Raw genomic sequence first — 25,312 nt, 5'->3', positions numbered from 1 at the left:
CATTTTATTTTGATGGCATTTTCTCTGTAATCCTCTCTTGGGTCTACTGGTAAATTTTACAGGCACCCAGAGTGCACTATCTGTTCAGTTTGTTTTTCCTTGTGATGTAAACTGCGTTTTGATGAGACCATGCCATCTGGCAGATTTGTGTTTTCCATTTTATCAGTGGCACATAATCCCACATTTTAACTTAAGCTTCATTTTGAACAAGACGAGGGGACATGATTTGGGCAATTGAACCAGCGTTTTGTCAAAATGTTTGTCTGGCGCTGTCTGCTAATAAGGATTCTTGACCTGTGACGACCTTATCGGGATAAATGGGGTGAAGTCAGTTTGCAAAAGGCTTAATATTTTGGGAGGAGAGCAATGACCCTAATTACTAAATCGATTATATTTGTTGCCTCATTGATGCAGGAAGTATTTAAAGCCATTATGTCTATGAGTAGACAGGTGCAGATCTCCTGCCAGCTCCCTCTCTTTGTTCGCTATTCTTGTCTCATTTAATTCTGTCTGGAAAAGGAGGGGAACTGCTGAAGTCGGGGCTAATTGCTGTAGGTTACATAATGAGCTAGCTGACATCTTGTTTTGAAGTAATGAGTGAGTAATAATTACAGTAGTAGTTCTCAAACGGCTGACCCTCACAGTGCCGTAGACCCAGAGTCTTGTTTTGGATGCTGCCCAGTTATTAATGTTTCATTTGGTAACATTTTGTCAGCGTCTTTTGAGGGCAATTTGCCGCCTCCGAGTACTCATCAGTATAAAGTGCAACTTAAAATATAAATATTGTACTCGTCTAGTCTGCAGCCACCACTTTCATTAGGCTGTTCACTTGTACAGCTGCATAATTCATCACTCAGAACAGAGGAAAGCATGTCAATTGAAATTTGGCCAATTATGACAAAAATCTCCGTGGTGGATCTCAGTTTAGCTTTTGGCTTATTTAGTGCTTTGAAGGCCCACACACTGGCTGACTGCACATTTAGAAGTAGCAGTATCGGGTTGCTCTCATGTGGATCAATATTCGATTGTGGTAACTGTCACTAAAAGAGAGATAATGAAATCCTCTTTTTTTTGATGACTTGAGTTTTTTTGTTGAGAAACTATTAGAGCATCAGTTTGTCATAATGAATGACGTGGTAAAAACGACTCAGACGTCTTTTATTTCCTGTGACTAACATTTAGCATAATGACTCACATCAAGGTTCTTCTTTAAAAGACAGAAACTTTGAACCCAGACAAAGAGGATGATTTCATGATGCTGTCAGAGAGATTCCTCTGAAATCAACAAGCAAATAGTTGGTTATTTAAACATCCAGCAGATACAGATCATTTGAAGATGTGTTTTTGGACACCAGGCGACTGTAAGTCCAATATTTACTCTCTTTTAGATCTGTTTTCGTTGTTCACCAACTCCTGGGGGAAATATCTGGCTCTTTAGCTGCTAAATGCTCCGCTATGTTCACCAGCAATTTACTAACTTTGTCTGTCTGTTGTTGGCAGGTAAGGCAAGCCAAGGCAAGTTTATTCATATAGCACATTTCAGCAACAAAGCAATTAAAAGCGCTTTTCATGAGAGCATCAAGACGTAGTACAAAAGAAGCACATCAGGACATTTAAATATAATTAAAAACAGTCATTAAAAATCCAAGAGAATAGAAAATAAAAGCAAGCTAAACTAGAATCAACAGGTATATATTACAAGATTGCAAACAGAAAAGTCTTCAGCCTTGATTTAAAAGAAGTGAGAGTTGAAGCTGTAATGCAGTTTTCTGGGAAAGGTAGTGTACTGTGAGTTTTTTAAATCTGAAAACAGCTGCCTGCTTTGGCTGAAAACGATGCTATGAGTGTGGTGAGAGTGAACCAAAACAGTCAAATTGAAAGATGCTAAAACGCTCCTTAGCGCTGAGGGGAACTGCAGAGTCAGATGATAATTCTCTGTTGATTTGTCACTTCTCATTCATTGTCATTTGCCCCTTTCACATTACACATTGTCATTTGATCCATTGTTTTCATAAAAATATTGATTATAGCTACTTTAAAGAGGACCTATTATTAAGGTGCATAGTTGTATTTTGGGTTCCAACTAGAACATGTTTGAACATGTGTAAATGTAATGTAATGTTCAAAACCCCCGAAAAGCTCAGTCTGCTCTGATTGGTCACCTGGCCCACTCTGTTGTGATTGGTCAACTGAACCAAACTCTTCGGACTTCGCTCCAGCTCCGCTCTAACTAGCTTTGTTTGAGGGCTTGCCAAACTATCCACTAGGCAGGTATTATGCAAATGTATTACTTGGTGACATCACCACATTATCGAGGAAAAGGCAGGACTTCAAGCAAGGTGTTTCAATCAGTTCAGGAGCAGTGTTTCTGTGGAGGGGAGTAACTCCCTTTGGCTTGGACTTTGGGCTCTGTAACTTTGCATTTACATGAAAAATACATGAAAACCAAAGACACTTCTCATCTTAAATCACTTTTCAAATAAGATTTACAGTCCTTCCAGTATTTTTCACCTTTTTTGGTGGCATGTCTCAGAGAAAAAGTCAGTTGTTCCATACTGTAAAATTCCAGGTTATTGCTTTTCTATCAGCTAAAAGTATTTGTAATAAATATCTGTCCTGATTTTTCAGCCCAGTTGGCACGTTTCCCAAATGTATAACACTGAAGTTAAAATCAAGCTCTGAGCTAATTATTGATCTGATCGCGGTAACAACGTCTACCCAGAAAGGAGAAACATTAGGGCATTCCCAAAAGATGTGAAAATGACCAGCAGACATATTACCACACAATCTCCAACCACGCTCAGGTTTGTTACTCTGGGACTCTTTGATTTTTGGAGTTATAAAAAACCTTTAAATGTTTTTCCGGCTAAATTCTCTCCATAGATTTGATCTTGAGGTGGTGGATTGTGTCCTACATATGTTTAGTCATCTTCAGTTATCTTTATGTTCACATCTATCTCCCATCTTAATTTGACATACATTGTGGAAAGACCCTTCTCCATTTGTAAAGAAGAATAGATCCTGGAAATCAATTTTCTGTTTAATGTTACTTTTAAATGCATCAACAAATATATTAATCAGGCACATTCCTCTCCCCTCAATGTTTTTAACATTTAGATATGAAGATATCTATAATAGGTCCTCTTTAAAGAAACCTTTTGGGGAATACGTGGGTTGGGTTTGCCTCCAAACCTAGCATCAGTTCAAAATACCCTACCATTCAAAATACGCTACACTTTCAGTATATTAAATGGATTGTTTTCTACGAGTATTCAAATCGTTAAATCCCAAAAAGTGTCACTTTTCATACAATTTGTCCCTACCAGTATTTCTGTTCTTGTCTCGCCTCTTCTCTTTCCAAGTTTCAACTCTGCAGTTCTAGACACGTCAGAGACTGACACTGTAGGGCATCAGTGAAATGAGGCATCTTATCAGACATCTGAAGAATGGATTAGATTTCAAGCATAGGGGATTTGTTTTGATTTTCGTGAGTGACATCGGCTAAAGTGAGGAAAAATTCCCAGTGCTAAGGGACAATCTGAGGGATGAGCTCACATTGATTCTCGTTGGTTGGCAGTGGCTTTATCTGTAGTTTTACCTGGAATGTTGTACCATTTGAGAGTTGATCTGTCAGGGCAAACATCACGGGAGTCCCTCCATATCTGTCAGACACAGAGTTATACTTCAAGTTAGACTTTAAAGGCTCTCCCTTCTCTCCGGGGAATAATCCAAGCTGCTATCTGTGTGCAAAGCCTCATATCAGACCAGATTATGTAACCCTGAAAATCCAGTCACAGCAGAGAGTGTGAGAGAGGTGACCGAGTGTGGAATAAAATTAAATGCAAGATAAGGCTGTATATTTAGTCCTTTTATAAACGATCACAATTTTTGCCTCCACATTTACTCCATCAGGTGAACTATTGACTTTATGGTTAAAGTGCCTGCTCTGGTGCATCAAATCAAGTGCTCCCAAGTGAATAGAAAGCTGTGACCAATCACAAGGGTTTTTTTCTTTTTCAATCATGCTGTGATTAAGTGTTCTCTGCTTCCAAAACATGATTGCTGCTGCAGTCAAGAGCATTGTCACTACGTGGTTAACCTTCAGTGTAATGTAACTACATTTTCTATGTAGGGATCAAGTGTTTTATGCCGTGGGCATAGAAAATACTTGAGTCTGATTAGCTGGCAGGTTTAAAATGTATATTGGGACACCTCAAGAATAGCTCTAATCAACAGTTGAACATTAAACCACTGTTATAAATCAGTGAGTAATGATATATTCTCTTTCTGTGTTGTGCACATGTTGTTTCATGTAAAACAAAACCCCACAAAAAATGTTTTTACAATATTCTATGCAAGATACTAAATGCATAAAAAAGTTGTGCAGAAAACTAACTGTCATATTTTCATTTTATGGAATGGTTCAGCCACAGGCTAGCATCTCAGTCAGCATAAGCATCATACAGTGGGCAACCTCCGGGTCTGAAAAGTGAAGCCAATGCAGAAGTGCCTTAAACTTTCTAATTGCCAGCAGGGGGCGACTCCTCTGGTTGCAAAAAGAAGTCTGATTGTATAGAAGTCTATGAGAAAATGAGCCTACTTCTCACTTGATTTATTACCTCAGTAAACATTGTAAACATGAGTTTATGGTCTCGATCGCTAGTTTCAAGTCTTCTTCAATACAGCACGATGTTCATTTAGTAAATTATGATCCCATTTAGAGTCAAGTAGATCATAAAGCAGGGTATGCTTTTGGGTGTGGCTACCTTGTGATTGACAGGTCGCCACCACGGCGTTGTCCGGTCTGGGAGTTGTCTGTGTTTTCGTCTTAGAACTTTAACCCGTTCACAGTGTGTTTTCAGTTCATTAAAGTTAATTATAATCTTTTTGGTCGCCTAAAAATATCTTATTCAGTGTTCAGTTGCACTTAGCTCTACCCTCTCACTTCTGGTTGCAAAATACCAAGATGGTGACAGCCATAATGCCGAACTCAAAGATCCAAAACCGTAATCCACAAACCAATAGGTGATGTCACAGTGACTATGTCCACTTCTTATATACAGTCTATGGCATCACATAGCTTCATAGAAATTTTGGGACAAACAGAAACTCACTATACTGTATGCAGTTTATTTGTTATTGTCTAGTAAAGCGGAAGCAGAACATTTTTTTAGAGGTTACACTGTAGTAACCTTAACGCAGCAACAACATTAAAGCTTCATACATGTAACCAGTTAACTCCCACTGGTTGAAACTAACCTCAAACCTGTTCAAAGCCAATTAACCTTATCTTGTGCAGGGTTGCCGGGGCAACGCTCACAAATGTTCTTCTTTATGCATTTTCTTTCAATTAAATCAGTAGCAACAGTCCACTTTCACACACAGATGTCAGTCTCTGGCTCTGCCTTTCTCAGCGTGTGTTTCCTGGCTGGTAGTACTTTGAAGTATTTCTGAAAGATTTATTATAAAGGCAACAAGTCAAGCCAGTTTCTTTCATTTGTTATGCTGGAGCTACAGCCTGTCCCGGCACACATTATTAGGTGAGAGGCAGGGTGCTCACTGGACAGCTCACCACCCTGCCAACACAAAGACAGACGACCTCATTCACACCTATGGGCAAATTAGTTGCCTGCGTGCCTTGCACGTTGGAGGAAATTTGAGCGCCCATTGACAATCCACACAAATCCAACACGCAAACTTCTTTAAACAAACTTTAAAAGATGAATGACAGTTTTAAAGTGATACTTATGTCTTTGGGAAATTACCAAAGTGTAAGAAAAACATCGCACTCTGAGGTGTTATCTGATTGTGAGTAATGGATACCACTCCGCCTTGTGTCACGCAGATCTTTACCTCTATCTAATCCATCATAATGTAAAACGTGTGATGAATAATGCGTCTTCAGGATTGAATGAAATAATCCTGATAATCATCTTAATCATAATCATAGAGGGAGCCCATATGCAACGGTATGTTCGTTCCCATACACATGGCTAACATTAACAAATGGCGCACCAGGGACAATGCCTTATTCAAACTGCAAAGCTCTGAGAGTGTTTACTCACCCCCTTGGCAGGGGGAGGCTCTGATGGCTGTGGCTGCTGACTCACTAACTCTGTCAGTGCTCACTTGTGTGTGTGTACGTGTGTGTGTAATGTGATTTAAGAGGGAAACCAGTGGACCTGGATCTGCTGTACATCATCCCCGTCTCTAGCTCCATAACTCTCTGTTCTGAGGCTGGGTGCTGACTGGGAGACAGACAGTCAACGAGGCAGGCTTTGAGCTGCTCAGACTGCTCTCATGCGTTTCAGTCTCTGTGGGGTCCCTGCCATCTGGCTGGAGCACTGGAAGAAAAGTGTGTATGTGTTTTTGGTGTTTGGATGCTCCGTGTGTGATGAACATATGCGTAAGAGATCCTCTGATGTCAGTGACTGCCCCAGGTGCTGATTAAGACGGTTTTTCTCAGTGAAAATCCACATCAGACCAAGCTATCCTCGGCTGTTGTTCATTGTATTCTTGGCCATCTATTCGAGAGTTTTGCGATGCATTTGTTGTTTATAAATTGTGTGCACTAATATTTGCTTGTTCCTCTTTTTTTAATCCTATGGGAAGGATTTGTTTTTCAGGATTGGAAACTAAAAGCACGGCTGCTTTTAACAGGATCAAGAGACTCTTTTTCTGCAGTGGTCCCAGTTGCTATCAGTGAGAAGGTTTAAGTGTAATCTGACAGATGTTTTTTTTTGTCACATTTAGGCTGTCAGAGTGCGCGCCAGCCTCTGACAGCCACTTGAGAAAAGGTGCATTTTGTCAGAGGCTTGTGTGCACTCAAACAAAATGCACCTTTTATCAAATCTCAAACTCTGATGCAATGATTAACACCCTGTACTAAAGAAGATGTATGTTATCCCCAGTGGTGTAGAATATGTTGATAGGATGTAGGCCTACCTTCTGGGTTTAGACAGGGTGCATGCAGCCTACTACAGTAATTCTTCTCTGCTAAAGCCGCTTAGTTGTGTGGTATCTTTGATTTAATGCTGATAGAGCTGTTGAATTTGAGTAATCCCTGTAGTAATCTGCAATGAGCCGTCCTTTGCTGATGTTGTGCCAGGTTGAATCCTGGGACAGCAGCCTTCATGGGGGTCATGATGTTGGTCTGCTATTGTTCCAGACATTAATAGGTCTTCATCTGAGAACTCTGCATGACAGCCTGGTTACAATTCTTTGAGAATGTTGGAGAGCTACGGTGGCTGACGCGAAAACGTGAATGCTTAGAGTGTGTGTGTGTTTGTGGGAAGTGAGTGGTGAAGCAAGAGAGAGCGAGAGAGCTCCGACAACAGGAGCGAGTAACGTTATCGACTCCGGCCGAAGCAGGAAAAGTTTACAGAGTTTGATTTGTCCGTTCTGGGCTACTGTGGAAACATGGCGGTGCAACATGGCGGACTCTGTGAAGAGGACCCGCTCCCTATGTAGATATACGTAAACGAGTCATTCTAAAGTAACAAAAACATTATTATCAGGTGATTATACACTAAAGAAAACATACTTATTAACATTACATTCTATTTCTGCCAATAGATCCCCCTAAGTGTTACACACTGTTCTTCTAAGGGGACGTTCACATGCTGCGTTTTTCGCGCCCTCAAATCCATTGTTGTCAATGTAGACGCGTGGCAGGCATATAAGGGTGGGAGCAACGCCGTTGTGACGCGCAAGTGTTCCCAAGCGCCTATTTTCAGGACGTGATGGCTGCGCCCAGAGTTAAATAAATCACGCTGCAGCGTGGAACAACCAATCACAACTGGCAGATATCTTTTCATTCTTCTGTATATATCAGTCTACGGTGAATATATTGAGGAGAAGTTAATCATTACTGCAACTTCATCATCATCATCGACAGCACGCAGGTTTTGGTTGCTTAGTAACGGCAGGTGCGACAGGAGCGCAACCTCCTAAGCACCTTGGATAAAAGGATGAAAGAGGCACAGCTGGCTTTTTCCACGCGTTTTAGACACTACATGTGAACCGCTCTCTTCCATCCAGTCCACTTACCTTTTATATTTTATCCATAGAGTTGGAAAGTAGAGAGGGATATGAAGTTGGAGAGGAACAAGTGAGAACGTTTTTTTACAGCATCTTAAGCTCATGATTTTAAGCCATCGTGAGACGGCAGTATCCTGGCGGTTCTTTGCTCTCCTCTAATGTCAACTGATTTAAAACCCATCCAGCCTAACTGAATGCTTCTAAAAGGCCTGTTTAGCTGAGGGGGAACTCAACATTGCTCCAAGTTAAAACTTGCAACCATTACAGTGCTCATGATATGAGATACTGTCTTACTTGCCAACCTTGAGACCTTAAAAATAGGGAGGATTTCAAAACCAAAGTGGGGGGTCTGGGGTTAGGGGTCATCCCCCAGGAAAGAAATTTAGCTTTCCTGCATTCTGGTGACTTTAGAAGACTGAAATTAACAAAATAATAATCTACTAATTACACTGCAATAGCATTTTAATGTTTAACTTTTTTTTTACCTTTAATTCTCAGGAAAGAATACAGAATAATTTGCCCCTCTGGCATAAACTAATGCTCATCCGGTTTTATTCATTTTTAGCCTCTGCTTGAGTATTTCTTTCTCTCTCCATTTCTCCCTCCGTCTCTCACTCACTGAAGGCCATTTCAGACACAATGCGTAAACGGCACCACTGCGCTCTGAAACCCATTATTTCCAATGTTCTGTGCTACGCCACGACGGCTTTTCACTATGTCGAGCAAAGCCCAACTTTGGGCGCTGTACGCTGTGATGTGCGCTAAACCCAGCAGCGAGCGCAGCTCAAACTACGCTTTGTCGCGAGCATAGACTGCTCTTTTCCGCCGGGAATCTACATTTGATGTAGCTCTATTGTCGTCCCGGTTGAAACAGTAAAGCTTATAGATGCTGTGCAGAGCCAGAAACAGGTTGTGAAAAGGAAAAAAAAGTGTGAACATTTTTTAAATCGGGAGAAATACGAGAGAAGTGTGACTCCGGGAGGAAACGGGAGAGGACAGTGAAAAACGTGAGTCTCCCGGGAAAATCGGGAGGGTTGGCAAGTATGGATACTGTAGCAAAACAAAAGCTGATCAGTTCATATGCAGGTGGAAAGCAACTTGTATTTGCTAATGAAATGCCTTTACTCTGGTTCATTGATACGCTCTGTGAGCTAGGCAATCTCTTACAGCTCCCATATCATGCCATGACGAAGCATACACCTACTCAGCACTCACTCTATCTTGTTCATTCTGCCTCTGTTCCTCTTGTCTGTCTACCTCAGTCCAGTGGACAGTGCACGGCCCAGTTGTTTTCCAGATGGTCTGTGATGATTAGGGAGCTTTTTGGAAGCCGCCACTCTGCTCAAATATTCTACAGCTGTGAGCTTTTGGAGCATCATGTTAAAATGTCCACAGAGGGCTTTGGAACAGCAAACTGTTTCCTGAAACAAATTGTTACAAATTCAGCTTCTGAATTTGTCTTTATCCACATCCAAACAGGCAGTCTCCTCTTTTTTTCTTCTTCAACTGCTGCGCAGAAAGCGAATCCAGACCCTCTGCCTTCACACTGATCACACCTTCTTAAAAGGGATCCCCTAATATATTGCAGCGCATCTTCTTTTCCACCCTCTTCCAGAAGATTGAATAAAGGGTGTAGTGCTATACTGATGTACTGGCTGCTGCCAAGTATTCAATTTAGCAGCAGCAGTGGAGGGATTAATATCGTACCCTCCTGGTCCTGTGGCTTCGGTTTATTCCCTCCCTCCTCTCTCCTGGCAACAGCGTCTGCTGCACCGTTCCCCCTGCAGACCTCACATGTCCCGCAATTGTCTGTCCCCGGCACATGTCTTTCAGGCTAGACATTAATGTATGCTATCAGCAGGACATTGTTTCTTTCTATGACTCATCTTTTTTAAGTTTTTAATCCCCTTACAATTCCTGTGTCTTGAGCTCAGTGACAGCACAAATGCTTTTGGCTCCTTAGGTGTGAGCCTTTGATGTTTTTTTTTGCTCATGATATAACAGTGAGTGTTAATAATTGAGAATAAGTGTCTGGCTGCCACATATGTCTATTTGATAACCCTTACATAATATCTAATGGTCTAATCACTCCTAGGAGAGATTAGATGCACTAGTAGGCTCCTTTTTTCTCTAGTCCATCTCCAGTGTTGCTGGCACTTGTAGAAGCCATTCATCTAAAAAGTCCATATGTAATATCATAACTGTGTGAAGGGCTTCCATACTTATTCCCAACAAACATCAACCCAAAGTGAAACTGCTTTTTACAACCACTTATCGGGGCCTCTTGGATGTCTGTGTGTGTGCGGTTTAGTGCATCATGACTTGAGTGCACTGTAAATTCTGCTGCGAGATGGGGCTCTTGACAGATATAAATAGTACCCAGGTCGTCACGACTGCTTCAAATAGTACCAAGTTCTCCGAGGGGTATTACAACTATCAGACCCATCACGTTAGACAGAGATATTTAAAAGTTACTTGACAACACATCCTGAGAGTATCTGTGTATGTATAGCGCGTTACTTGCTGGGGGATTTGGCTCTCTGTCTGTGGACAGGGAGGGATGCACAGACGCTGGCAGTGATTGGATAATACACTGCATTTATTGCTCAACTGCTGGGTAGTGACTCCTCTGCTGTCAGAGTCCTCTCCCACGCTCTGTCCTCGGATCTGCCTAAACAAACATTTGAACTCCATGCCAAGTCTCTCATTGAATAATGCATACCTGCTGTGATGGATATTGTACATTTGTGTCTCTCCCGAGCTTAATGTCATCACTGGAGTTACCGCATGAAGAATGTGCTGTGGTGCGGTTAAAGTCACAGATAAAGTTGTTGTCCCTCGTCGCAAATGAACACGAGCTGTTTGTCCAGCAAACACCGAACCCTGGAAAAAACAAACTGCTAAAAGCGCTTCCATTGATCTAAATTGGTGCCTTGGAGGCACGGCGTGTTTCCTGCTTCCTGGAGTTTTAGTCGTTTGTGTGAGGTCAGGTGATTCACAGATAGCTGAAGAATAATAGCACGGCTGGGTACGGTACATAACCTTACCCCAATCTCTCACTTCGGATGTTTGTCAGAATCCTAGGTAGCCTGTGTTTTTTCTTTTCTATAGCAGAACCAACATTTTGTGCAACAGTTTGTCTATCTTCCCCTCCTTGTCAGAATCCACTTTCTTAGGCTGAGGTGGATGTGTTAAAGCACTTTTTAAACTTTTTAAATATTTCTTTATATTAGGGCTGTCAAAGTTAACGTGATAATAACGCGTTAACGCAAATTCATTTTAACGCCACTAATTTCTATGACGCATTAACGCAACATGTGATTTTTAGGTTTTAGTTTTAAAGCTAGAGTGAAGATACTGGTATCATATGGAACTACAAAACCTAAGAAATCCATTGATACCAACCAGCAAATAAGGCTAAATAACGCTACAAATTTACGCTAAATTTAGGCGAGGAAAAACTGTCATGGCCATTTTCAAAGTGGTCCCTTGACCTCTGACCTCAAGATATGCGAATGAAAATGGGTTCTATGGGTACCCAGGAGTCTCCCCTTTACAGACATGCCCACTTTATGATAATCACATGCAGTTTTGGGGCAGGCCTTAGTCAAGTCAGCCCACTGACACACTGACACATGTTGTTGTCTGTTGGGCTTGAATTTGCCATGTAATGATTTGAGCATATTTCTATACTAAATGCAGTACCTGTGAGGGTTTCTGGACAATATTTGTCATTGTTTTGTGTTGTTAATTGATTTCCAATGATAGATATATACATATATTTGTATAAAAAGAGAATATTTGTCAACTCCAACGTTGATAAGAGTATGAAATACTTGACAAATCTCCCTTTAAGGTACATTTTGAACAGATAAAAAATGTGTGATTAATCCCGATTAAATATGTTAATCAGTTGACAGCCCTACTTTATATTAATTTCCTACCTATCTTTATACCTAAAACATTTGCTCTAAATATTTTGAAACCCACATTTTTTACATTGGCTTTAAAAAAAAAATCTTTTAATGCATTTCCACCTTTTACAACACTTTACCACTACCACCTGTTACTGCACTTGGCAGTCTGCAGAAATGTATTTCACTTTACTCCTTGCTTGTGCTTGTGCATCCTGGTGCAGACCTCAGGATGCAAACAACACGGGGACCTACTCATCAAAACACCACTGTACATGAGTGGTTAAAAACTACATAGGTTACCTTTAAAAAGTAGGTGCAATGAAATCAATCTGTCCCCTTTATACCGCATATCAGCTCTGTGCAGCCTGCTCTCACTTGCAGTTAAAGGGTGTGTGAGAGTGTGAGAGACTATTCCACAGTGGAGTGAGCTGACAGGGGCTTCATAACGGTAGTAATGGTTGCACCACGTAGCGATCCATCAGTCTAATCAGCTGTCAGCCCACTGCAATGTGTTTCTGCAGCAGTAGGGATGAATGTCTATGGGAGTCAAAGAGTCTGCTTTAAATATCAGCACTACTTGCTCAAGGATAAATGCAGCCTTCCCACCTCTGTGCTGTTATTCACAAACTGATGTGTGCCGGCATTCCTCCTCCTCCTCTCTGGATGAGGGGGTGCCCGCTGTTTTTCACTGTAAGACCTCTGCTGGTGGTTCAGATGAATACACCCTCAACTCTGACCGTGATGTTATGATTGCTACGTCTCTGCCTCTGTGCATCTTGTGGAGGGTAGCAAGATTTAGCAGAGAGCGTTTCAAGACATCGTCCCTGTGTGACAGCTTTATTGCTACCTGCCACCGGGCCGATGATGGCCCTTATTGAGTGTGTGGGTGGGTAGTATGGTGTGTGTATGTAGGGGTGGGACATATAACGGGTATAAATGTCACAGTGGTGGAGCCATGATGAGCCATGATAGGAATTTGACTATACAGTTGGCACCAACATCCGAAACGCTTTGTCACATCACCTAAAATGCACTGTGATGATCAGCACAACTCGCTGAGAGTGCAAATGTAATATAGGATATTAGAAACAAGTGAACTGCACTTGAATCTCATTCTCTTGAAATGTGGGGGGGGGGCTGTCCATTGATTTTGATTGACAAAAACTGAATTGGCAACTATTTTTTTGTGATCAAATTGTATGGATTTTAAAAGATATGCATTAGAAGTTAATAACAAAAAAATACAATGTAAGAAATAATTTAAAAAATTTAAATATAAATAACACGAATACCCCCCCCCCCCCCCAAAAAAAAACAAAAAAACAACCAACAACAACAAAAACAATTGACAGTGATTCTGATAACCAAATAATTGTTTCAGTTCATTTTCAAGCAAAAATGTCCAAAATGTTATGGTTCCGTGTTCTCAAATGTGAGATTAAGCTGCTTTTTTTGGTCTTACATCATAGTAAATTGAATTTTTTTTTTGGTTTTGGACACCTCGGGCTCTAGGATATTAGGTTTTTTAATGTTTTCTAATGTTTTCTAGACTAAATGATTGATTTGTTAGTAGAGAAAAAAATCTGATAAATTGATTGTGAAAACAATTGTTAGCTACAGCCATGGTTGTGATGGACAGTATACAGTATATTGTGATATAAATGTGTAGTCTATGTGTCTCTGTTTGAACACGTTTGTCTAGGATTGTGTTGGTTGAGACACCTTCGTAAATGTTTAGTACACTTTTGATCAGTTTTGGCAAAGAAATGCTGTACTATTTACTTGTGCTTTGGTAGGTCATCTTCCACCCACAAGTGATGCTATATTTTTTTCTTCGGTATCAAATTATGTAACAGCCAGTCGGTCTTTTGAATGTTTTCAATCTGCAGCATAACTGCTCATTTGATTCATTTCATTTGGCTCAGTTTCATATAATAGTGATGCCATACTCTCTCAAAGGAAAACTTCTACTCTTTAGTGAGAGTCTGTGTAGGAAGCTTCATAAATAACTCTCACGTTTTTCAACCTTTTGAGTATTTTTAGTCCGTCAGACTTGATGTGCATGATTTAATGTGTCATTTTGAAATGCTTGATGAATGCGGGCCCTGGTGCTTGATGCTACACACTTACATCTGTTTGTTTTGAAGAATCTGAAACATTCCCCAAATCTATCAGAAGTTTCTGTGTAGTGATTCGGAACAAGCAGTAAGTGGACTGTAAGATCTCCTGAGCTGTTAGATTTGCCTCTCTGCCTATTTGTTTTCATTGTTTATTTATGGAGGAGGGAGGCTCATTAGTCATTCAGTGTGACAGTGTAAATGTGTACACAAGAAGTTTGCTCTTTGCCAAGAACTAAAGCACAGCTGAAGCTGGCCCGCTGCCAAACTTAAAATTGGCGTTACCCTACCTACAGTCAGAATGGCAATGTTCTCAAAAACATGTTTATTCATTTTTTTTAGAACCCTAGCCAGGACAGTGCCTGACAGGAATTGTTGTGTTTTTTGGCAGATTGGTTGTACTTCTTTAAGTCCCCAGCGACATCTTTAAATAATGCAGAATTCAGATAGATTTTTCTCTCTGAGTCAGCCTGAGTACAATAGTGGTGTTTAGGTGTGCCTATTTAACTTGCCCCACAAAAAAAAGAGAGACCAGGAAGCGATGAGGACTCAAATTAATCCCACTCTAGCAATATAGATGTGAAGTGGGTGTTCAGTAAAAGTCCCGTTCATTTTTTGCACACTGTTAGGTGACTGGCAGTCGGAGCACTTCCGAGGCTTGGTTAGGCATGAAACTCTCTCGAATCATCGGTACAAAAGATGAGCAGCTGTGTCAGAAAATGTCTGCTTTTTAGATTGAAAGCCAAAGCCAGTGTACATAAAATGTTCCTATAGATAGTAGCCAGCTGTGTCTCAGCAGCATTTTCATAAGAAACATCAAAGCTGAAATTCAGTTGCATGTGTCACTAGCAGTTGTCAGCTGAATTCAACAACTACAGATACTGATTCAACTTGGTAATGTCACCAATTTAAGTGTTTTCATGGTGCCAGCCATTCACCAAAGTAACATCAGACCTATTTGACATGCTCCACAGAATTTTAATTATGGACAAGAGAGTCCATGTCTGGAGTAGGGGTGTAAGAAAATATCAATATACCTGAGTATTGCGACATTATGTTTCGTGATACTGTATCGATTCTCCAAAATGCTGTATCGATTTTGAATTAACCTCTTAAAAGTCCAACGGTCCACCGGCGGACCCGGCCGCTATTCTGTCTTTCGGAGATTGTAGCGGGCTCAGTTTTAGCTAGATACTGGCATCATATGAAATTGAAAAACTTAAGGAATCCATTGGTACTTGCATGTCGCGAAGGAGGCTAAATAACACTCCAAAGTTACAATAAATCGTGGCGAGGAACCAAGCCCCCAGGAAGAGCGACGGGCTTTGATGCAAATGTTCGTAGTGGCCAAACGGCGGTACTACACTTTCCGTGTCTGTCACGTGATGCCATTGGGCCCAAAAATACTTTTCCCCACATACTTACATTGGGGAAGAGACGTATGTAACTCAGTGGCTATTTTTTTTTATGTAAAACAACTTCCCAGTATAAACACTTGGATAACCCTTATTTAAATCATTAGGTCCTAAAAGGTGTAAAATGCACTAATAGCAGAATCCAGAGTTATTTCCCTTCCTCCGTTCATGTGAATGAGACCCAGACCACGGGCTTGGAGCGAGGGCTGGGGGAGGAATTAAAGGAAACACTACTGTGCCTGCTCTATGGGCCCAATGGATGCAGAAGATCGCCGGATGATCCGGGTAATTTTTCACTCAGCAGTCGAACCATTTTGGCTTCATGCGCCACTGAGCATCTCTAGGAATGAACGGGAGCCCCGCCTCCGCCGCTGTATCTAGTTCTCTTAATACATTAATGCAAGGAACAACTGGCATAGCCATTTTCAAAGGGGTCCCTTGACCTCTCACCTCAAGATATGTGAATGAAAATGCGTTCTATGAGTACCCACGAGTCTCCCCTTTACAGACATGCCCACTTTATGATCACATGCAGTTTGGGGCAAAAATCATGCTGTTTTTTGAATGCAGTACGAATGTGTTATTTTGCCTATTGTAAATTGGGTATGACTGGTAAGCTGAAACTCTTGAGGATCCAATGAGCCCAATTGTATTCATGTGTGATTTACGTTCGTCCCCATTGCAGCCATTTCACATAGACTTTTTTTTTTACTCCGATTTTATACATATGGCGGTGTGTGCTTTATACTATGACAGTTTTTCTAAAATTAGATTTGAAAAGATCGCAATATATCGCCTTGCTGACAGTATCGCAATATATCGTCATATATTGAATATTACCCCTGTAGCATGATACGTATCGTATCACCAGATTCTTGCCAATACACAGCCCTGGTCTGGAGCCAGGCTAGGCAAGATCTGTTAGAGACGCAGACACTGATATCTGTGTACCTTCAGGTGTTCATGTTTCTTTTTGTCCTCTTGATGACCGCACATCTGAAACCTGTTAGTTAAACCTGGATGGAAGCACTTTGGTTCTGTCTACAGCGTTTCAGATTTCAGTTGGTGCACGACTCAAAAGCACCACAATTACAGCATTGTAACTCATGCACTCATGTCGTTCCTCTTGAAGCATGAAGCAGTCTTTAGGTAAAGTCCTGCAGCCATATTGAGCCAGGAGGTTGTTGGTTGTGTTCCAGGTATGTTAACAGAGCTAGTAATGAAGTACTAATAGACTCCTGTTGAGAGCTTTCCTCAGGGAAAGATGAGAGAGGTATGTGTAAATTAGACCAGCTTTTCATTCTTAAACTCCCACATCTCATTGAATTCAACGCTGCACACAAACTGGCTAAATAAACCTCAGCTCAATGCAGTATGGTTTTGGGCATTAGCGCGTGTTTGCTAAGCCTCAGTTTTCTTGCTAATTGTGCATTAATTATTGGCATCAATGTGAAACGCCATGGCTGTGCATTATGAACCTCAATCACACGCATACTGCTTGCCTCCAGATACAAAATTAACAGTCTAAAGGTGTACGAGGGCTCACTTCCCTGCTGGATGAATACACTCGGTGTGACCTGAGGTGACATCACCAATAAACAACACAAGGAGGGATTATTGAGAAAGGAGAGGTGTTTTGTTGGCAGATGCAGGACTATTGTAGCTTGGTCACTGCCAGGGAAAAAAGCATGTGGGGTGAACAGACATGAGGCATTATAATAAATCAACAATGTGTTGTTACGGAGAGGACTTTGTGGTTTCACAAATGTCCACTCAGGAGTTTAAAATCAGTGACATTAGGTAGCATTAGATATTTCGCTCCTATCACAAAATTGATGCAGCTAAGCCGTTTCAACATTCAATCGAACCACATTCCTATCTGTAATTACATGTTAGATATCCATAATAGCGTTTCTCTTAGGCAAAAGTTCATTCTCACTAGTCAGAATGGTAATTAAAAATATTCACAATAACTTTCTTTCTAGTAGAAATCATATCTATAACTGAACTGATTATACTAGTCAAAACTAGATTTGGGATATCTTTAAATACTTAAAAAGTACTAGTATATTGCATATAAATGGGATTATATTCGTCCTAATCAAAAAGAAAATTTCAGATATCCACAACGTCATTCTTCCTAGTAAAAATGATGTCACTTTTGCTGTTCATATGTATTGGGCTTTCAATTTCTGATATCCACAGTTACATTTTTGATATCTTCAATATAATTCTCACTAGGAATAATTCCCATTTCAGATATCTACAATCCCATTGTTACTAGTCATGAATGAAGTGAGCCATTTTGGCATATCATTATCTTTTTTGGATAGTCAGAACAGTTACAGTACATTCGAGGATATCTGTAATTGCATTGCTTCTAGTCATAATTCTAATTGTAGATATCTGAAATTTCATTTTTATTAGTCATAATGCCAATTGAGGATATCCGTAATGACATTTTTCGCTAGTCATAATTACGTTATGGATATCTGAAATGGTTTTTCATTTTGGATATCTGAAATTAGGATTAGTAACAATTAGATGGTAGATATCTGAAATGTTAGTTTTTCCAGTAAGAATGTTATTACAGATATCAAAAATGCAATTGTGGATATCTGAAATTGAAAGCCCTATACACATCATTGGCAAATATGATGTAATTTTTCCTAGGAAGAATGTCATTATGGATATCTGCAATATATATATCCATTCGTTCTAGCTATTGAATGTTGAACCAGCTTGGCGTAGTGCAGGTCTGTTGCTTCTGTGGTTTTCATGTAATCTTTAACAGTCACCACCCATATGAATGGTGCAATATGCATGGGGAGATTGAATCATACAGTATTGCTCAAGGTGATCAAACATCATTCTAATCATGCAACTAGCATCACAGTGCTTTGTTGCCCTACAGGTGTTTCTGTGGCTCATACTGTTCATTTCCTAGTTTGCAGTAAGGTGTTTTGCACCAGTACACTGAATGTTTTAAAGGATATCCGCAAGCGTTTGTGTAACGTAGGCTTTGCAAATTCTTTTCTCTTTACCACTAGAGATTTTTTTCTTTTCTTCTAATGTGACCTAACAAGGTATGGCATCTCTTTTTACGGTAACTGAGTTAAGAGGGCTGTTTTTTCAGAAAGCATTCTGTTTTGTTTCATAAAGAACAAACAAGTGTTTCAAGCTGCCTTTTAGTTTAGGTGTTTGCTTGTGAAATAGTTGTTTTATGTTTAAGAGTTTTTCTACAAACAGAACAGAATTCATCTGCCCTTTAAGTGGGTCTCAATTACCACCTTATTTTACAATTAGTCTACTTTATAAATTACAGAAGGGGAAACCGATCTGGGTGTGTTGGGAACAAGTTCATGTTCTGTCTGCAGAATTTGTCCGTTTTCTACTCTTCAAGGACAGCCTAATGCTGCCTTTACTCTATATAAAGCTACACTGAAGATGATTCTGATTATCCATGAGTCATGGAAGTCTGCTAATCCTGTTTACATGTGTTTTGTATACGGGAAAGGCCTATGTCACAGTTCCCCAAGGTATCTGGCAGGAGGTGCTGTGGGTGTGTGAGGCGAGGGTTTCCCTACTGCAGTACTCTAATCAACTGTGTTGTAATGAATGGAGGAGAGGACTGAATCTGACTTTTAAGATGGATTCGAGTATAGTATAGGTGTGTCCTTTTTTACTGACATTGTGGTTTACTGCAAAAAGAGTAGTTTTGTGTTGATGTTTAGTTTATCCCTCTGTTCTTCATGCAAGACACGTTTGACTTTGCGAGACAGGCTGTTGGCTTGTCTTTCATCTCCTGTCTGAAGTATGACCTATTCTTCTCATAAATATTATCAGAGGCATAGGAAAAGGCAGTGCATACATTGATTGTGCTTATGGTATTTGAGGTTTAAAGGTCCAGTATGTAGAATCTGGCGGTATCTAGCGGTGAGGTTGTAGATTGCAACCAACTGAAGCCTCTCCCGTGTGTCAAGCGTGTTGGAGAGCTACAGTGGACGAAAACACGAATGGCCGTCTCTACAGCCATTTGTTTTAAGAGTAGTTTAGATCATTTGGAGCAGAGCCAGTACATAGAGTGTTTGTGTACGTGGGAAGTAGGGCTGTCAGTCAATTAAAACATTTCATTGCGATTAATCGCATGATTGTCCATAGTTAATCGCAATTAATCGCAAACTAATTGCACAACAACAGCTGTCAGTGTGTCAGTGTGCTGACTTGACTATGACTTGCCCCAAACTGCATGTGATTATCATAAAGTGGGCATTTCTGTAAAGGGGAGACTCGTGGGTACCCATAGAACCCATTTTCATTCACATATCTTGAGGTCAGAGGTCAAGGGACCCCTTTGAAAATGTCCATGAGAGATTTTCCTTGCCAAAATGTAGAGTAAGTTTGGAGCGTTATTTAACCTCCTTCGCGTCAAGCTAGCCCACTACAACCTCCGAAAGATCAATTGTGTTAATGTGTTAAAGAAATCAGTGGCGTTAAAACAAATTTGCATTAACGCATTATTGACCGTGAAGAGGCCTCGCACCCTATGTAGATATGAAGGGCTCATTCTAAGCTAACGAAAACACAATGATTCGTATTTTTTGGGGATTTATACTCTAAAAAAATATCCTTATTAATATTATATTCCATATGTTCCAATAGATCCTGCAAAATGTTACACACTGTTCCTTTAATGTGGTACATTTCAAACTGCAGTATGCGCCAGCTCCTTTGTGTGTAAGCTGCTTTGTGTAAAATGAATCCATTAAAGAGGAAGTAGTTAAAAATGTCCGTGAGTTCAACCAACTTCTAACTTTAATTAAAACCTAGCTAACCTTTGATAAGCTACTACTGATGGCCACCACTGACCATTAAAGACTAGCTGAAGCTACTTCACAATACACCAATAGTTTTCTTCACTGGATGTTTTATTATTGTAAAAAAAAAAAAAAAAAATAAGTGTGAAGTTAAACTAGGCAGGGAAACCCTGGAGGCTTCAAGCCATTTGGTCTTTACACACCGGCAACTTGGCAGCACATCCTTTCTCTTTATTTGTGATATTGATGTACAATATATCAAGGCACAGCTGAGGCCTGGAGAGCAACATCAGTGTTTCAGAGTGTCTCTCTATTGTTTACAGACAGTTGGTTACGTGACTGTTTACCTCCCACTGAAATAATGCTGTTTTCCAGCTGAGTGGGATGCAGTTAGAATAAGATCCAACACCTTGAAATTTAAGACCATTTATCTTTCTCTGAACAAGGTAGTGTGTCCCAGTGTTTCATAAAGCCAGCAGATGTCTATGGGCTTTATGTGTTAGTAAGAGGGATTGTGACATGTTGACATGTCTGTTCTGTACGCATGACATCTCTTGCATATCTGTCTGTCCTGGGAGAGGGATCCCTCTTATGTTGCTCTCTCTGAGGTTTCTCTGTGAAAGGGTTTTTCCTCATCTGAGGGTCCAAGGACAGAGGGTGTCAAATGCTGCATGTTTTGTTCAGACGATGCAGTGTTATGTCTGACAGTGTGGATCACTTTACTGGGTAAAGAGAGAGAGCACAGTGGCAATTCAGACATATTGAGTCAGTATTTGTGCAGACCTTCACCTATGGTCAGAAATAAGATCAGAGATAGAAGCAGCTAAAAATAGTAGCTTGCATCACTTTTCATGACAGGATGAGGCATTCAGTGACCCTGTTGGCTGGACCTTGGAGTTGTGCAGCTGATTCACTCTGTATGGAGCAATTCAGGTGATTCAGGTGTGTTTTATGACTCCTTGTGGAGGTTATCGGGGATCAGATGACTGAAAGGAGTGTGAGGTGGAGACCTGTGACTCAGTGGAGAGGCCACATGTTAAAATTGTCTGGGGGGGCAACTGGGAATCCCCCAGAAGCAGCTGGAGGAACCTGCTGGTGAACATTAAATAGTGACACTCAACCTGAACCTGGAGTTGACAGACAATGGAAGAATGAATTGATGTTATTTGGAGGTCCTCATGAAAGCAATTTTTTTGACAATGCCTGGGCTGTATGTGCGTGTGATTGTCTATGTGACATATGCTCAGGACTAGGGCAGCAACTAACGATTATTTCATCGTTGATTAATCTAGGGCTGCAGGATATTGCAAATTTGCGATATTAGAGGGAATCGTAATTTTTACATCATTATTATTGAAAAAAATATTGAAATGATTATGGTGTGATTTTTGCAAGGATCTGTACCAAACAAAGATGTGTTAAGTCTTTAGAATATGATGTGTAGGCCAGGACATCTCCGCAGTGCCACAATAATTAATTAAAAAATGGTATTTTGACACACATTTTGCCTTTAATAAAATAATAAAAAATTTAGATTTTAACAAATACTGCGTTTTGAAAATTACAGGAGGCCATATTGTGATTTCGATAAAATTTCTATTAATTGTGCAGCCCTATATTAATCTGTCGATTATTTTCTCAATTAATCGATTAGTCTATAAAATGTCAGAAAATGGTGAAAAATGATGATCAGTGTTTTCTAAAATAGCCCAAGACCACGTCCTTGGACGTCTTGTTTTGTCCACAACTCAAAGACATTCAGTTACTGTGATAGAGGAGTAAAGAAACCAGAAAATATTCACATCTCAGAAGCTGGAATCAGAGAATCTTGAATAAATAAAAAAAATAAAATACTATAACCGGTGATCTAAATAGTTAGCGATTAATTTAATAGTTGACAACTTATTGTTAAATGTCTTTGCAGCTCTACTCAGGGCTCGACAGTAACAGTTGCCTCCTTGCATCAGTGGCAACCACTTTTTAACATATAAAATATAGGGAGAGCAAACAGAAAAACGTGAACCCCAAAATAAATCAATATTTGTATATACAGTAGTTATTGTCCACATTCTGATGCTACATGATGTGGTGTTGGCTCTCCCAGTCTCTTCAGCTGTATGTGGAAGAGGATTCAGTTATCTAAGCAGAATCAAGACAGGTTGGAGGTCGTCTTTGAAAGTAGAGATGATGGACAAGCGGATGTTGGTGTCACTTGAGGGAGCCTACAATTCAGGACTTTAATGCTGAAGGACCAATGGTTCTGTGGTGGGAATCAGCACAAAGGTCCAGAAAAACAAGATTTGAAAGGGAAAGAACAGATAGTAGGGCTGTCCTTCACCAAAGAAGTCGGCTAACACTCATATAATTTTGTCAACTTATTGATTAGTTGATTCAGCAGATCTGTAAAACTGAGTTTCTCCACAAAGAATCAAACAAAAGCACCACTTCCAATCTTTTCCAGTGATCATACGTTTCTTGGAAATAAGTCAGTCAGCATGAAAAAAGCATAAAAAATGACTAATCGACTAAAGAAATCTTAGTCAACTAAGACCAAAACAACCAGTTAATCGACTGATTGATAAGAGGGGGCAGCCCTACAAGCAAGCAATTGTAATTTGTAGTAAAAGTATCTGATTAAACACAAACTACACAGAATTTTGTTCGGTTACTATAATAAAGCTTTTATTCTTTTATGTCACATTGTCATTACTAAGCTCACGTATAACTGCATAGCCTCTTAATTACTCAAAATATAAGGGGACTAAAAATGGCAACCATATTTTCAGTTTGGGCAACCAAAAGCTGATGCCTGGTTGCCCGCCTGGCAACCACTTTTAAGAGTTAGTATTGAGCCCTGATGCTGTTATATTTTCTCCAGCCCAGCCATTAGCAGAATGAGTTGCACATCTACAGTATGTGTGCAGCACAGAGATGAAAGGCACTTTGATCTGAATTATTCTGAGGTTTCCTCATTTGATAGAATATATTTTCAAAATTAAATGTAGGCTATTCTTTGATCAAAGTTTAGTTTCTGACATTGTCTCATTGAGTTTTAAACATTTGTCTATTCTTTGATCTGAATAATCTCCGTGCCTCTGTGGGAGTTAAATATGCAGGAGAGTATGAATGTGTAAAAGAATGAGAATAAAACCCTTTATCTCAGGTTTACGTCAGAAGACCCAATGTATGTTGCCTCTAGTTTCTGCTCCTGTCTGATACAACAATAGCGTCTCAAATACCAGTCTTATTATTTTTGATTTGGTTTGCATTGGCCAGGCAAAAATACAAGTCCCAAAATAAGTTTGTAATTGTAAGTACGGTACTTAACTACATACTTATTTAACGCAGCAGTGGGTAGAAATGGAGCAAATATGATTAAAAAACATTATCTTTATAAAACTGTTACTGTAGCCTGACAGTAGTGCATGAGACTGTCCCCTGGTGCTCCCCGTGAACTCCAATTGAACGGTCAAACTAGGCAGTGCTGATCAAATATGAATCAATATTCTGTTACTAGTAATGCCATGTTGAGATCAGTTGAGGAAATACCAAGCACCGCCCACCAGCCAGAGCAAACTTTCTCATTTTACAGCTAAACAGTACACTACAAGATGTTTCTGAAATCATTTGAGGCGAGAAATAGGTATTACAGTAACAGAATATTGATTCATATTTAATCAACGCTGACTAGTTTGACCGTTTGACCCTAGTTCGCAAATGATTGACAGCTCCCTCTGTAAGCCAATAGGAAATGACCTGTGATTGGCCAAAGTCTCCCGTCACGGGCTGGATTATTTAAAGCCTGAAAACAGAGCCATGAGGAGGTGCAGAAGTCTAGTTATCTCTCAGAACACTTGAATTACAATATGCTGAAAGGTTATTATGGAATTTCTGCCCAATGATGCCAAAAATATTCTGCCTACTGCAGATTTAATATAACAATTCATAAAGATAATCTCTATCTGCTTATGTCATGTCCTGTTGTACTGTAATTTTGTATGTTTGACAAAAATAACCATGGAACATGGGAACATGGGATTTTTGCATTTAATGTCTGGATTAGTGTGGGCACTCATGGCTGAAAGTAAGCAACGATGCTGGTATTGGATAGAAAAAAAAGAGTCTAATTTCTGCTTTGGTTTTGTGTCTTTCTATCTGTAAGCCTTCTCTCCTAAACATAGACGCGTCTTAACAGTCAAGCAGCTGCGCTCACAAATCTCCTTCTCTGTGATTTCTTTGATGAATATGCATAGATTTACTGAGATCATCCCGGGCCTCCTGTTATGTGGGGTTAATTGTTTATGCCTGCATGCGTTCCATCGCTCGTCTCCAGAAAGGGCTTTTCTTTGTATCCTTTTCCAGCTGCAGGGGTAGCTGACTGTGCTGCTGAAAGTGAGAAATAAGCATTGAGATTAAGACCAGATGTCAGCCTGTGTGCTATTAGTGATTTTGCTAACTGAGTGTAATTACTGATTTTAGCCAGCAGAGGGCCTCAACGTAGCATAACATGGTCCAAGAAGAAAGGAGGTCTGTGTTGTCACTTTGATTCAATGGAGAGTCTAATATATAGAGTTGTTTTAGCACAGATTTCATTATTTTTTACTTAAGTCTTAGAAGCTGGTATCAGTAAACTCTAAACTGTTTCCATATCAGTGGATTTTATGTATATTTTTTGTAGTTGCACACCCTTAGTGAACTGAAACCATTTCTATGCTATTCTAAAATGCATTTGTCGATCGGGAGACGTCAGGGGAGTCTCTAAAAATCCACACAACAATGCATTGAAGTTCAAAAAATGACAAGCAGATTGTAAATGCAGGTTCAACAGTTTGTATATACAACATCCAAATATGTTTTTGATGAAAAATACTTTTAAATACACATGTGTGGATTTATATTGCAATTATTCAAAACAAGAAATATTTGTGTGTGCATCAGACACATATTTGTGAACCTTATTTTTTTATATGTGGATTTTTTATACAATGATAACTATTTTTGTGTGC

At 40.0% G+C, this 25,312-nt stretch overlaps 1 protein-coding gene across 37 annotated transcripts in view; it reads left to right on the top strand.

Annotated features, from left to right (window-relative positions):
- The window catches only part of plekha5 (pleckstrin homology domain containing, family A member 5), a 112,835-nt gene that overhangs the window by 8,904 nt on the left and 78,619 nt on the right, over positions 1–25,312 (top strand). The gene's annotated exons all lie outside the window — the stretch shown is intronic.

This window comes from Sebastes umbrosus, chromosome 4 (assembly GCF_015220745.1).
Source record: "Sebastes umbrosus isolate fSebUmb1 chromosome 4, fSebUmb1.pri, whole genome shotgun sequence".
Lineage (NCBI taxonomy): Eukaryota > Metazoa > Chordata > Actinopteri > Perciformes > Sebastidae > Sebastes > Sebastes umbrosus.
Note: the sequence above shows the minus strand (reverse complement) of the source record. Positions and strands in the feature narration are given on the sequence as shown.